Genomic DNA, 12,866 nt, shown 5'->3' with positions numbered 1-12,866 from the left:
CTTAATAACCAACATTGATTTTATTTCTAATCTATCACTCTGCAAACGCAGAAGCTCATTGTTCAAGAGCACTCTCTTACAGGCCCAGAAAAAGTGTAGAGGGTCACACATGAGCATACATGGCATTTGAATTTACTTTTCTACATGGTGACAATGTCACATGCTTGCACCTGTTTGAAATGCCAGATGAAGTTTTGGCTGAAGTCAATAGAAACTCTTTTAGGGCATGAATATAACACATACTGTATTGTTGCTTAGTGAAATACAGAGGAATAGAATAGAATGGACTATTTCGGCTGGAAGGGACCTGCAGTGATGGTCTAAGTCCAACTGCCTGACCACTTCAGGGCTGACCAAAAGTTAAAGCATATTATTAAGGGCACTATCCAAATGCTGCTTAAACCTCAACAGGCTTGGGCCATCGACCATCTCTCTAGGAATCCTGCTTCAGTGTTTGGCCACCCTCTCAATAAAGAAATGTTTCCTAATGTCCAGTCTAGACCTCTGCTTGTAAAGCTTGGAGCCATCCTCATGCATCCTGCCACTGGGCACCAGGGAGAACAGTTCAGCACCTCCCTCTCCAGTCCCGCTCCTCAGCTGTAGAGAGAAAAGAGGTCACCCCTCAGACTCCTTGTCTCCGCCCTACACAAACCCAGAGTCCTCATCTGCTCCTCAGAGGACATGCCTTCCAGCCCTTTCACCAGCTCAGCTGCCCTCGTCTAGGTGCATTAAAGAACCTTCATGTCCTTCTTAAATTGAGGGCCCAGAACTGCACACAGTTCAACATTCACCAACACTGAATACAGTGGGATAATCACCTCTTTTGACTGGTTGGTGATGCCGTAGGTGATGCACACCAGGATGCAGTTTACCCTGTTGGCTACGAGGACACACTGATGACCCACAGTGAGCTGGATGCAACTTCCCCCGATAATGTCTCTGGAATGAAGCCTTTTCAGTATCTCCCCTATAACATCATGACAATCTCATCTGACATGTTTGTGGTTAAGTAGATAAAAAAATTACAGCTTTTAAACACTGGCACGGGAATTGTTTTTATCAATGCCATTAACATCTTTGCTCATTCTAGACAGATTTTGATATGGCTGTTTACACTCTAGGCATCATATAACTACTGTAAGCATGCCACAGATTTTTATCAATAATACAAAATTCTACACAGTCATAAGGAGTTTTGGTGGAAAAAACAATAAAAATGTTTGTATTTTTTAAAAAATTAAAATATTAATCTGAGGATGTAAAGACATGTTCATAAGTTATACATAATCCAAAAATATCATCATATTGAATATCTGTTTATGTTATAAAGTCCCAGTGTCCTATTTATGTATAGGTAGGCCTTCCATGGAAATATATTTTTGCTGACTTTATCCTTATATTAAATCCAAATTCATTTTTCACTGATTCATTCAATTACACAATTAGTTTCAAATTTGTTCATCATTTGAGCTTACTTTGCTCACCTAAACAGTTCTAAGGTATATAACAAAAGCAAGAGATTCATATATAATGTTCGTTTCCTCTAGTATCAAGAAATTTGCATCAATTTAAATTGGTTTTGATAATAAAAGGTATCTGAATATTATTTTGAAATTTTAGATAATTATAATAGTAATTTTCAAAAGCAAATCTGTTTACCTCCCATTGAACATTAAAAAAAATGTAAAGTCAAGTCACTTGAGCCAGCATCTTTGACTTCTGAGAACAAAGGAGTCAGCTGGAATCTGAAATAAAATGCTATTATTACTTATGTACAGTGATTATAATATTCAAAATCATAATTACAACTGCAAAAGTCACAACCATGTGCTTTTGAGGTGGGAAAGTAGGCAAGTGGCACTCATTTGTGCCTTATACCAAATTTTTACTACTCATAAAGAATAGTATTCCATTGCTTTAAACACCATGGCACTCAGCTCAGATTCAACAAGTAATTACACACAGTTTTAGTTTTCAGATGATGATCTCAAACACATACTACATGTTTTCCTGAGTGAAATTCTTAGTAGCTAACATGTTTTGGGTTTTCCCATTCATTTATTATTGACTAAATAGCTTAATTTTACTCAGTGCAAAAATACAAGAAAATAAAAGAGTCTCTATAAAAGTCTTCTGTGTGGCTCTTGAGTTCAAAGCAAATTTTCCAGCTGAGTTATAAAGTCCTGGAATGAATTTCCAATGAAAATGCTAACAGGCCTTTAGCTACAGTGGTGCTAGCGGGTGTTGCTAAAACAAATAGAAAACTCTGTCAGTGCCAGAAAAGCAGCCCATCATTAGAGGCACTTTTCTAGAAGCTTTTTATTATATCTTGGTGATGATAATCTTCCCACCAGTGGGCATGCTGGGTTTTGGCACATATCAAGCTTGTCAGAATCATTTTACACATTCCAAACAGCAGGCAGAATAGACAATAACAAAAGAGAAAAGAAACTTTCTCAACATGGTGCGTATCTTTGTTCTCAGGAGTTGCTATTGCCTTTTTATCGAGCAAACAAAGCAACCATTTAACCAAACCACTATGCATATTAGAGCCATTGACTCAAGTTACAGCAGGTATACCAGAGCTTCTGGTCCTCCCTCAGCTCTGACAGAAGAGGGAAGAAATAAATCTCCGTGTGACAGTTAAAAACAGTTCTAAGACACTTTTCTTCCCAACCATGTTCCCAGTATGGTTTTAGTGCTTAGCAGACCCTAAAACAGCCAGCTACAGCTCTTTGTGTTCCCAGAAAACTGTTAGAGAAGATCAAGTTCATCATAACCATAAGTTAGCTAACCTCTCCTAGCACTGGCCTTTTCAAATTCAGTCTTGCAGAGGAAGACAGCACAGGACACAGTTACTCCAAAGTCACACATATAAATCATGCTTTTCAGCAAAATCAGCAGTTGCCATGTGTGCCGTTTCAGTGTCAAAACAAGGAGAATTGCTACATAGTTTCCCCAGAGCAGCCAAAATCCTACTTTTTAAAACACTTCAACACCATATCACAGCTGAAAGAGACAAGAGAATAACACAAAGCAGTCACAGGAACTGTGACCTAATCCTGCAAACACCAAAAAAGGCTGCTCACAGTAAAATGTATGAACCTTGTATGAACCAAAGAGGTATTGGAAGGTTGGATCATACTGGAATCAAAATCAGGAGTGACACTGGACTTTACTGACTATATTTATGGTTGATGCACACTGCCATGTTACCTCGCTTTTTGGGTGATGTTAACAACAAAACATAAGACTACAAGCAATGATAAGATCGTGCACCCACAGAATGAGAGGAGATAAAGCCAGGGTGAAATCTGGCCTGCAGAACTTCCATCACTGGCAACTTTTCACTGAAGATGCAAGGAAGGCAACTTGTCTCTCATACAAGAGATAATTTGGAGGGATAGCAAATTAAAAACCAGCCAACCTGTTCTTATACCAAGTTTAGCACAGTCACTCTGGAAACAAACAATATAGGCCCTCACAGTGCCATTGTCAATCACTTTCAATTCTTCAAAATGTAACAAGTCATCAGATAGTTGGAATAAAATAATATGGACACCAAAAAGGATGTGTGTCATAGGTGTCGCATCCATGAAAAGAGTTTCTCGCATCTGGAAACTATGCAGAGCTGTCCTTTATTTTGCTAAATGGTCCCTAACTTACTGACTTCCTCACACTAAAATGTACATTGTTCATAAAAGGCTGATTAATGCAAAAGATACTATCAACTGTGAATCTGATTCCAAAAATTTCACATGCGATTTCACAAAATTACACATATAAGCGAAATATGTGAATTCATTCACTGTGTTTCCTGAACTAATGCCCCCTGAGGTACGCAACATGTTTCAGGATTTAACTATAATAAAGTGCAACACTTGACAGAATTGGGTATTTTCTCATTTCTTTATCATATAAAACTCAAGACTGTGTATTATTTCTGCCAAACGTGGTATCACGTTACAGTTCTTGTACTGTTCTTTATTTACACACATTTTTTCCCACAGCTGTCCTTAAGAGCTCTGCCCAGACACCGAACCTTTTTAATGCCAAGACACCATTATGCCTTCAGATTCAGTTTTTAGATGGCAGTTACCCTGAACCTGCCTGCCATGACCTTTTTTGAATGACATCAAATGTATAACACACCACTTAGCATTATCTGCCTCAACACACCAATGAAAACTAATATTACAAAGGACTAAGTTAAGGATTTACATTGAGATAATATTCCCTCCTTTCAAAGCAGAATACCATTTTCTCAGTTCCATATGTACGAGCATACTTCTGTTGGCACTTTTCTTCCAGGCTTTCTGCTTATCTTTCAGAAATAACAGGTGAAAAAAACAAGGAAAAAAACCCTAGATTAAGTCTTCTGAAACTACTCCAAACTGTAAACATGCTTTGCGCTTTATATATCAAGATTTAGCTTGGAGCAAGTTTTTAATGTTAATTTATAAATCCTTGAAATGCAGTTTTTAGAACAGAATGCTAATATAACTAACTATAGATATGCTTGCAGGCACTGCTATAATGAAAGAAATAATTATATCAATAAAATTATATTAGTTTGACATTAACAGTTTGCCCAAACAAACAATTCTGAATTACTAACAAGTACTATAAATATGACTGTTGTCATAAATCGAAGCTATCCATGACCGGAGTTCATGCAGCTCCTTGGAATAATATAAAAAAGAAAGTATCATTAACAATATTAGGAATTTCATTAAGCACACAATTATGAACTTTGTCTTCGTCTGACAATTCCTTTAACTATCATGCTTGTGAATAAATGCAACATAAAAAACTTAACACCTTTTTGATTGTAGTTATTTTTTAATATAGGAAATTATCATAGCATCATTAGCTTTGTGGTAAAATTTCATCTAAACATTACATCATCCATTTTCTCACATTAATTATGACAGGGTTTTTTGATAGTAGTTTTCTGTTTCTTAAAGATATTTTTCTCTCCATATTCCTTGAGGGATAGTAAAAATAGTTGAAAAACCTTGAGTAATTTTAGCATGTGAACATTCTCATAAATTCAGAAATACAGACCCAAAATATGAGAGTCCACAGATTCTCCTGTCCACACCCTTTAAAATGCCCGCCTTCTGCTTTGGTGCAGGATTTTCTTTTGTTTATCAGGTTTAAACTAGAAATAAACCACTTAGAGCTAAATCCATACTATGTCATCTCTAAATTTGCTGGAGCATGTCTCAGGAATGGAAATATACAAAATTCCTTACATATTCAGAAATTGATTTGCTGAGTATAAGCTTGTGAACAAACCTAAATATGGGTTAAATGGTCACCTTTCCGTATAAAATACGTGGCTACCAATAACCTAGTGAGCTGAGAACATTTCTTCTCCAGCTTGACTTAAAGTAAGCACCACATTAAAAAAAAGTTATCTCTAATTAAAAGTCAAATACATTTTCATAAACACTTGTAACTGCTAGTAACACGTGCCAAGGTAAAACAATACCTTATTGAGTGAAAAGGAGAGTTTGTACTGGAAATATGGCAACATTTTGTGGACACTACCAAACAATTTACAATATTTCTCCTGGTGTATTCCCAAATGTGTTGTATTGATGAGATTATGAGCTGCTATAAAGTAAAGCCTAAAAACATAATTAAATTTAAAAATATTCCCCAATAGTTTCTGAAGGAGTCAATATTTTTCAGGCAGTTATTAGAATGGAAGCACAATGAGTTTTTCATAATCTGGCCATTCTGTTATGGATTGCTCTCTATTTCAGTGCACTTAATTTGTGTAATGTATAGTGATGATCTATGATACATAGCATCGTCTCAAGCAGAACTAGTGAACTCTTTCTTTTTTCATTTTGAATAACGCATCCAGAGGGACACATATAAGTAAAATAAAGAGATTTAGCATACAAAGTATGTTGCTACGGTAAATTGATATGTTAAATTATATTGACAATTCTCACTCTGATAAATATCTTCCTGACCTGCGCTATTAACTACATAACAGACCATTGCCATGCACAGCCAATAACACAGCTATCAAATCTAAATATTACCTTCTTTTGTTATAAGTACATAAAATTTTCTGCCACTACAAGGATTGTGGATCTTGAACTAGAGAGACAGTACACAACCATACACTGTTAAAAAGCTCAAAGGACAGCTTCAAGAAAGAGAAAAATTTCAAAACAGGTCTTATGTCAGGTAATAATTTACTGCACTGTCATACTAATGGCTACAGAAAAGCAAGGGAGCAGTGACAATAGGTGCATTCATCTAACTACAGTGCTGGAAAAGCTCCACCTGTATCCCCCTGCACTCTGTCTCCTGCTGTCCCCCGACAAGAGCATCCTGTGACAGTGGATCTGATAGTGGGGACGTTACCTATCTGTCATCCCTTCTTCCTGAAAGGCACCTTGACTACATCTAATGACTAAAGGAGAGCAACCAACTACCTCTGGCCTCCAGCCACATACAGGTTTCTTTGTTATGATGCTAAATTCACAGTAAAGTACTGAATAGTTCTATGGAAAAGAGAAAGCATCTTAAAACCAATTTTTGCCAGCTATGTAGATATGTATGTATATATGTGTGTGTGTGTATAAAATATGTCTGCACTTCCACAATAGTGTTATAAATATTTGCAATCTTAAACTCTTGTAGTAAATCATAGTAGCAGGACAGCTCTTGTTGCTAACAACCTCCATAACAAATATAGTCAAAAATTACTGTGGCAAAAGGGATTTTCCCCACATCCTTTTGAACTTCCTGGTATTCATGGGACTATTACAGTTAAAGGGTCATTACACCCATCTGCTGTCAAAGTCAGTAAACAGATTTTCAGGATTGTGCCCTGTTTCACTTCATCTGTACCTAAAATGCAGGGGAATCATAAAAGTCTTGCATTGTAGTATGGCTTCACAGTCTGAAAAATACTGAAGCAAAACAGAAACCATATCTGCCTTGGGCCAAAAACACTGAAAAGAATCACAATCAGCTGAAGAATCTGGGTCTTAAACTTTTTTACTTTGATAAGAAAGGAGGCAATACCTCCACCTGTATTCTTTTTTTTAAAAGGCCATTGCTAAGTTTTCCTGTAATTTTGAAATGTCTTTGTAGTAATTATTGCAATATGCATGATATGATGAATTTTGACAAGAATTAGGAAATTACTCCTCCCATCTTTGTGATTTTTTTTTCTAAGTAATAGATCTTTTGTTGGGCTTTTGCAATCCCGTAAAATTTTACTGACAAGTTATTTATTACAGCGAAGTTTATCTTGGGGATTTCTGTTGGTATGATGTTTACAAATGGAGATGAGATAAGGGAGAATGTTTATTGTCATGATAGTGTCTTTTCCCCATAATGATGATAATAATTTGTCCCATCTGTCTAAATCTAACACAGTTTATGAGTAGTTGAAGGCATATTTTAATTAAGTCTGGTAGTTGCACTGGTATGTATTTTAGTCCCTCCAGGGATCATTTAAATTTCCAATTTTCAATATAGGGTATGTAACTACTACATCATGTGGGAAGCAACCTGGGCTTGAAGCAGTTAATTTTGTATCTGGATATATAAGCCAATTAAACCAAACATTTCTGGAAGGACAGAGGTTCACTGTTCACCACATTCATATCCCAGAAGCTGTTTTAATCTGTCAAGAGTTAAATATCCAAGGTAAAACGTGAACAAATAGTATATTTTTATACTGTTTCCCTTTTAACAGGGAAATTACAGAGCCCTATTTTGTAAAAATGGATTTTTAAGCAGATCCTTTTCCGAATCCATTGAAGGTCTTTACTGTCGTAATATTTCTCATAGTCCTTGCAAACTTCAGCTATTCTCCTAACAGGATAGGCTTTATTCTAACAATACAGATCAAGTAGACTGGATTAAACTACATGAAAGCAAGGCAGTTAGCTTAAAAGTTTTAGCTTTTGAGGGAAATTCCTGAACTTCACACTGCCTAGGCCAGCGTATAGATATAAAGCACACCATTGCTGAGGGCACCCTCAAAACTGTTATGATATTTCTATTGTCCAACCTGATCACTCAAGTTTACAATGAATCAAGTTTACCTTCATCAATGACAACAATTTAAAAACTGCTGACTGTTTTGGTCACATTTTACCTCCATAAGGACATATGTACTAATTGTTCAACTTTCACATTTTAAAAATGACAGTGATTACAGATGTAAAGAATTTAGGCTTAGACCTTGAATTTGTACTCAGGTAAATCTCTACTGAAGTGACCTGAGTTTTATTCACTTGCAGGTACTCCATAAATTCCATACAAAATTATAAACTTATAGTTTAGGCATACATTTTTGTCATTCCAAATATTTAGGTGGGGTTTTATATATATATACAAATAAATTTACAAATACAATAAATGTATGTGCATTATTTAATTTTAACAATATTGGAGATGCCACAGCCTATGGAGACAGGAGTAGCTTGAAATTTTATATTAAAAATCATTTTCTACTGAAATTACTCAGGAAGACTGAGTTTGATTATCTAATCTAACCTTATCAGAAAGAAATTGGATGTCTGGTCCAAACCAGTCACCTACACTGGTTCTGCAGTCAGTAGAGACACTTGTTACACTGCAAAGGGTGTCTCATCCCTGTTGATATAAATGCACATCTGGGATAGATTGGCCTCTTACATACTTCTACATCTCTGATGACTTTATAGATTCTATAAAGTCTCTGAAGTCACATTAGATAGGGAAGTCAAGTTAGATGGGAGAGTCAAGTTGAACTAGGTTTGGCTGCCTTTGGAAGGAAGAGTGATCCTGATGGATGTATGGAAATGGTAATACATTACTCCTTTTGAAATCCATAGGAACTTTCCTACTGACCTGAGCAAGAGTCAGATGCCTCCCTTCCACTCTTACTATATTTAACATCCTTTCATATGCCTGTTTACCTATGCAGGCTGTCATACCCTTTAAGAACATACAAAACATGGAAAATTGGCACTACATATTCACTCAAATAAAGTACTTAAGTGTAATTTTAATGACAGCTAAATCCATTCTTTTAAGCTTTCTTTATTTGCTTATTTTGCTGCCCTCACTTTAATGCATAGGAAATACCATCAAAGAACATTTCTAGCTAGTGCACAAGTAAAAAAATTATTCAAAAATGAAATGGTTTTGCTTCTAGTCCCTAGTTCTCCCAGAGAAATAGATGGATCTCTTTCTTTCATGCTTTCATATTTTTTTTTTTGTTTTTTAAGGCACTAAAAGTAACCTGAGAATAAGAGACTAAATGCTGACTACTTCAGCATTAGGTATACTGGTCCAGAAGGGTTAAATGGAATTTAAAAATTCACAGAGGAAAAAAAGATAAAACAGGGACAGAGTAACATAAGTTCTGTAATTGTACAGGGTGTTGTTTTCTACCACTAGAATACTTTGAGGATGCCAAACAAAGCATGGACTAGGGGGACAGTGGACACATTTTATCTAGATCTTTCAAAAGCTTTTAATAGCATGCCTTTTATGAGATTATTAGGGAAATCAGTACACATGGGTAAGTAAAGTGTTATCATGGAGTGAACTGGGTATAACCCCCAAAGACTGCTAAAAAGTACTCAGAATTATTAACAGTCTTTATTAATTTTTGAGGGCCCTCAAAACTTTCATACAAGGATTGTTGTAAATGCTCGCACTTGTAACCACTAACCATGTGGTCACAAGACCAGACAAAAATCAGTGGATCAATGCAGCAGTTTTGACAATAAAAAAAAGTCAAAGACTATAGTAATTGCTAAACATTATTACAGTTTCTAGCTATTTTATATGCAGCAGACTGATTATTTCCTTTCAGAATACAGACCCCCACATATGCAAAGATTTACTACAACAGAAGAGGGAAAAAAAAAGTTCAGTAATTAAATATAAAGCCAGCATATTTATTTTGTTACTATGTAAGGCATCCCCTACCCCACTACAAATCCAGGGGGAGTTGCCTATTTTTCAAAGGAATGCTTTCCATTTGACTAGGTATGTTGTCTAAATAACTAGTCTCTGGAGGTTACTTTAAAGAAAATAAAAGGATTTGAAGAACACGAATGCCTACCAAGATAGTTTAAAACATAAATAGTTATATGTGTTAAATTATTGGACAAAGTGACAAGGCTCTTATTGTTTTTTAATAACTCTACTGTTTTCATAGGAGATGATGTAGAACCAGTTATAGTTATGAGAGCAATTTAATTACAGGAATCAACAAATGATGATTTAAGTATAATACTACTGTGGTTGATTTTGTCTCATTTACAAGTTACAGTATAATTTCAACAGTGTAGTCCTTCAGTACTTGCTATATGCAGTGCTTTTGCAGCAGAAAGATAGTGGAAAAACATGATAATTATCTCAAAAAACAAACAAACAAACAAAAAACCAACCAAAAAAAAAAACAAGCAAAAAAACCCCCAACTGCATTCTGTACACATTTCTCCATGCCCCTGATAACACTGTTTCTCTTTTGTATTGTTATTTTCTGGGTTAGAAACCAAGTGAATTCTGTATAAAGGTTTCCTTATCACATCACCAGCAGCAACTGTTGCATGCCCCATTCCAACACATGGAAAGACCACAAATTTCCAAAGCAGTCCTCCCCGCTGCTTTTGCAGCTGAAAATTACACTCAATTGTCTGAGATTAGTGCTGAAACAGGTCAGTACTGCAGAGTCAGATGTCAGAAAAACTCCCAAGCACCACTTGCCAACAGCAATAACACATGGCCTAAAACACTAGATAAAATCTACGAGCACACTGTAGCAGGAAAAATTTTGGACCATTTTATTTCCCATTATTTTTAAGTATTACCGAGTCACAGATCTGGAAGAATTTCAGAGAAAGGCAGCAAGGGTGACCAAAGGCATGTAACAACTATCACTAAGCATGCGAGGACTTTTCTGCATAAAGAGTGGGAAGGAAGGAAAGGAAGAAGGGAAAAAAAATAATTAACTGAGAGGCACTGCTATAGGAGACATCTGTAAAATCATGAGAGGCATGGGGAGATTTGCTAAGAAGCAGAAGCTTATTGCTTCTTCCAATAAAGGACCTAAGGAGCAGCCACTGGAGATAATGAATTTTAAAGTGATTAAAGAAGGGAATTGTTCGTATAACATCATTATGCTGTAGAACTCCCTTCAGCCAGATTGTGGTAGCTGCAAGAAGTTTGCACAGGTTCAAAGCAAGCTTAAACAGCCTAATGAAGGAGAAACCTCTTACCCAAAAGAAGTACACAGAAATATGCATTGAATTTCCTTGAGATGCAAATTATTAGAGAGATTGGGAGAGTTATTCATAGAAGTACTGCTCTTTACTTTTCCCAAGTTTATTTGCTTCCTTAGATTACCTGCTTTTAAATACTGCTGGAGAAGGGATTCTTAGCTACAAACCTTTGGTCTAATCCAGTACAACTATTCTTACAGGGCATATGAAAGTGCAGTATATTAGTAAAACATATAAGTAGAAGCATATTAGTAAAACATCGTTGTAGTTTTAGTTTCATGAATAACACCGAGCAACACCACTCACCATGCATAAATTACAGCCTTCCATAGCATATCCAGTATAACACTGAATCACATAGTACATATTACTCACTTGCACAACACATGGACTTCTCAGGTGGTTTGTATGATCTACCAATTCTATTATTTTCCTGACTCTAAACAACTTATTCTTTTGTTATTCTGCAATACAAAGGTAAAAATACAAAGGCATGTACAAGCAACAGGAGTAAGCATTTAAATTACTAAAAATTATGAGTTACCAAGGAAATTAAAGACAGAGTAAAAGGCTCTAAGAAATCTATTTTTTCAAGTATTTAAGCATTTAAAGTAATATTCAATGACAAATAAGTAATTTGAAGGAATATTATAAATAATTAGTAATTTAAAGTCACAATATAAATTAAAGTCATGTAAAGTGATATTCAACAACAAATAATATAATTAGTCAAATATATTGCTACATGGCTCAACTAAAACTTTTCTGTCTTTCCAAACAAGTCTGCCTACTACAGGTTTCTTTCAGTGTCCATCCTTTCAGTGCTTCCTTTGATTCTCTCCAAACAATTTTGTCCCATGTTACTCCCATGTCTGACAATAAATTAAAGTTATAGATAAACAGAGAAAGCTGAGGAGCTCACCCTCTGCTCTAAGGTTGTCTCTGTGTATTTTTTTTTTATCATCACAGGAGGGATAACTGGCTGCATGGACCACTTGTCTCAACCAGTATGTCCCTTTTTATAGTCTCTGCTGGCTGAAATGTCTTACACCTAACCTATATTTTAATAATCACTGAAAGGCAAGATACAGAGATTCTTCTACTGTGAAACTCCTCAATTTTTAAGTTTTTGTATAACATTATTGATCAAATCTTCTAGGTACTTCCTTTGCTTTCTTTTCTGTGCTCTTTCACAGTAGTCACCAAGCTATTATTTCTTTTCTCTCTGTTCTCCATGGCATTCTATCTGTCCTCACTTCTACACCTCTTTCCTATGTGAGTTGATCAATCAACCCTAAGCCTCTAACAACAGATATCTCGATATCCTCCAGGCCCAAATCTCAGCTTGCCACATATAGTAGTATTAATCTTCAGTAAGTTTTTAAATTAAAAATAAATTTGGAAAAAAAAATATTCCCAACTTTTGGCTCATTATCTGGCTATAACCACTACAACCACTACAGTCATACTTCTTTAAAAAATAATGCTTTCCTTCAAATTACATGTAAGATTCAGTTATTCTCTGTCTAAATTATTAAATGTATTTCAAATATATCAGCCATGCTGTATTTTTTCCCTAAAATTCCCATGACCCAATTTTTT

Source organism: Neopelma chrysocephalum, unplaced genomic scaffold (genome assembly GCF_003984885.1).
Source record: "Neopelma chrysocephalum unplaced genomic scaffold, ASM398488v2 Primary Assembly neopelma1_382, whole genome shotgun sequence".
NCBI classification, from domain to species: Eukaryota; Metazoa; Chordata; class Aves; order Passeriformes; family Pipridae; genus Neopelma; species Neopelma chrysocephalum.
The sequence above is the reverse complement of the archived record's forward strand: the minus strand, read 5'-3'. Positions refer to the sequence as shown.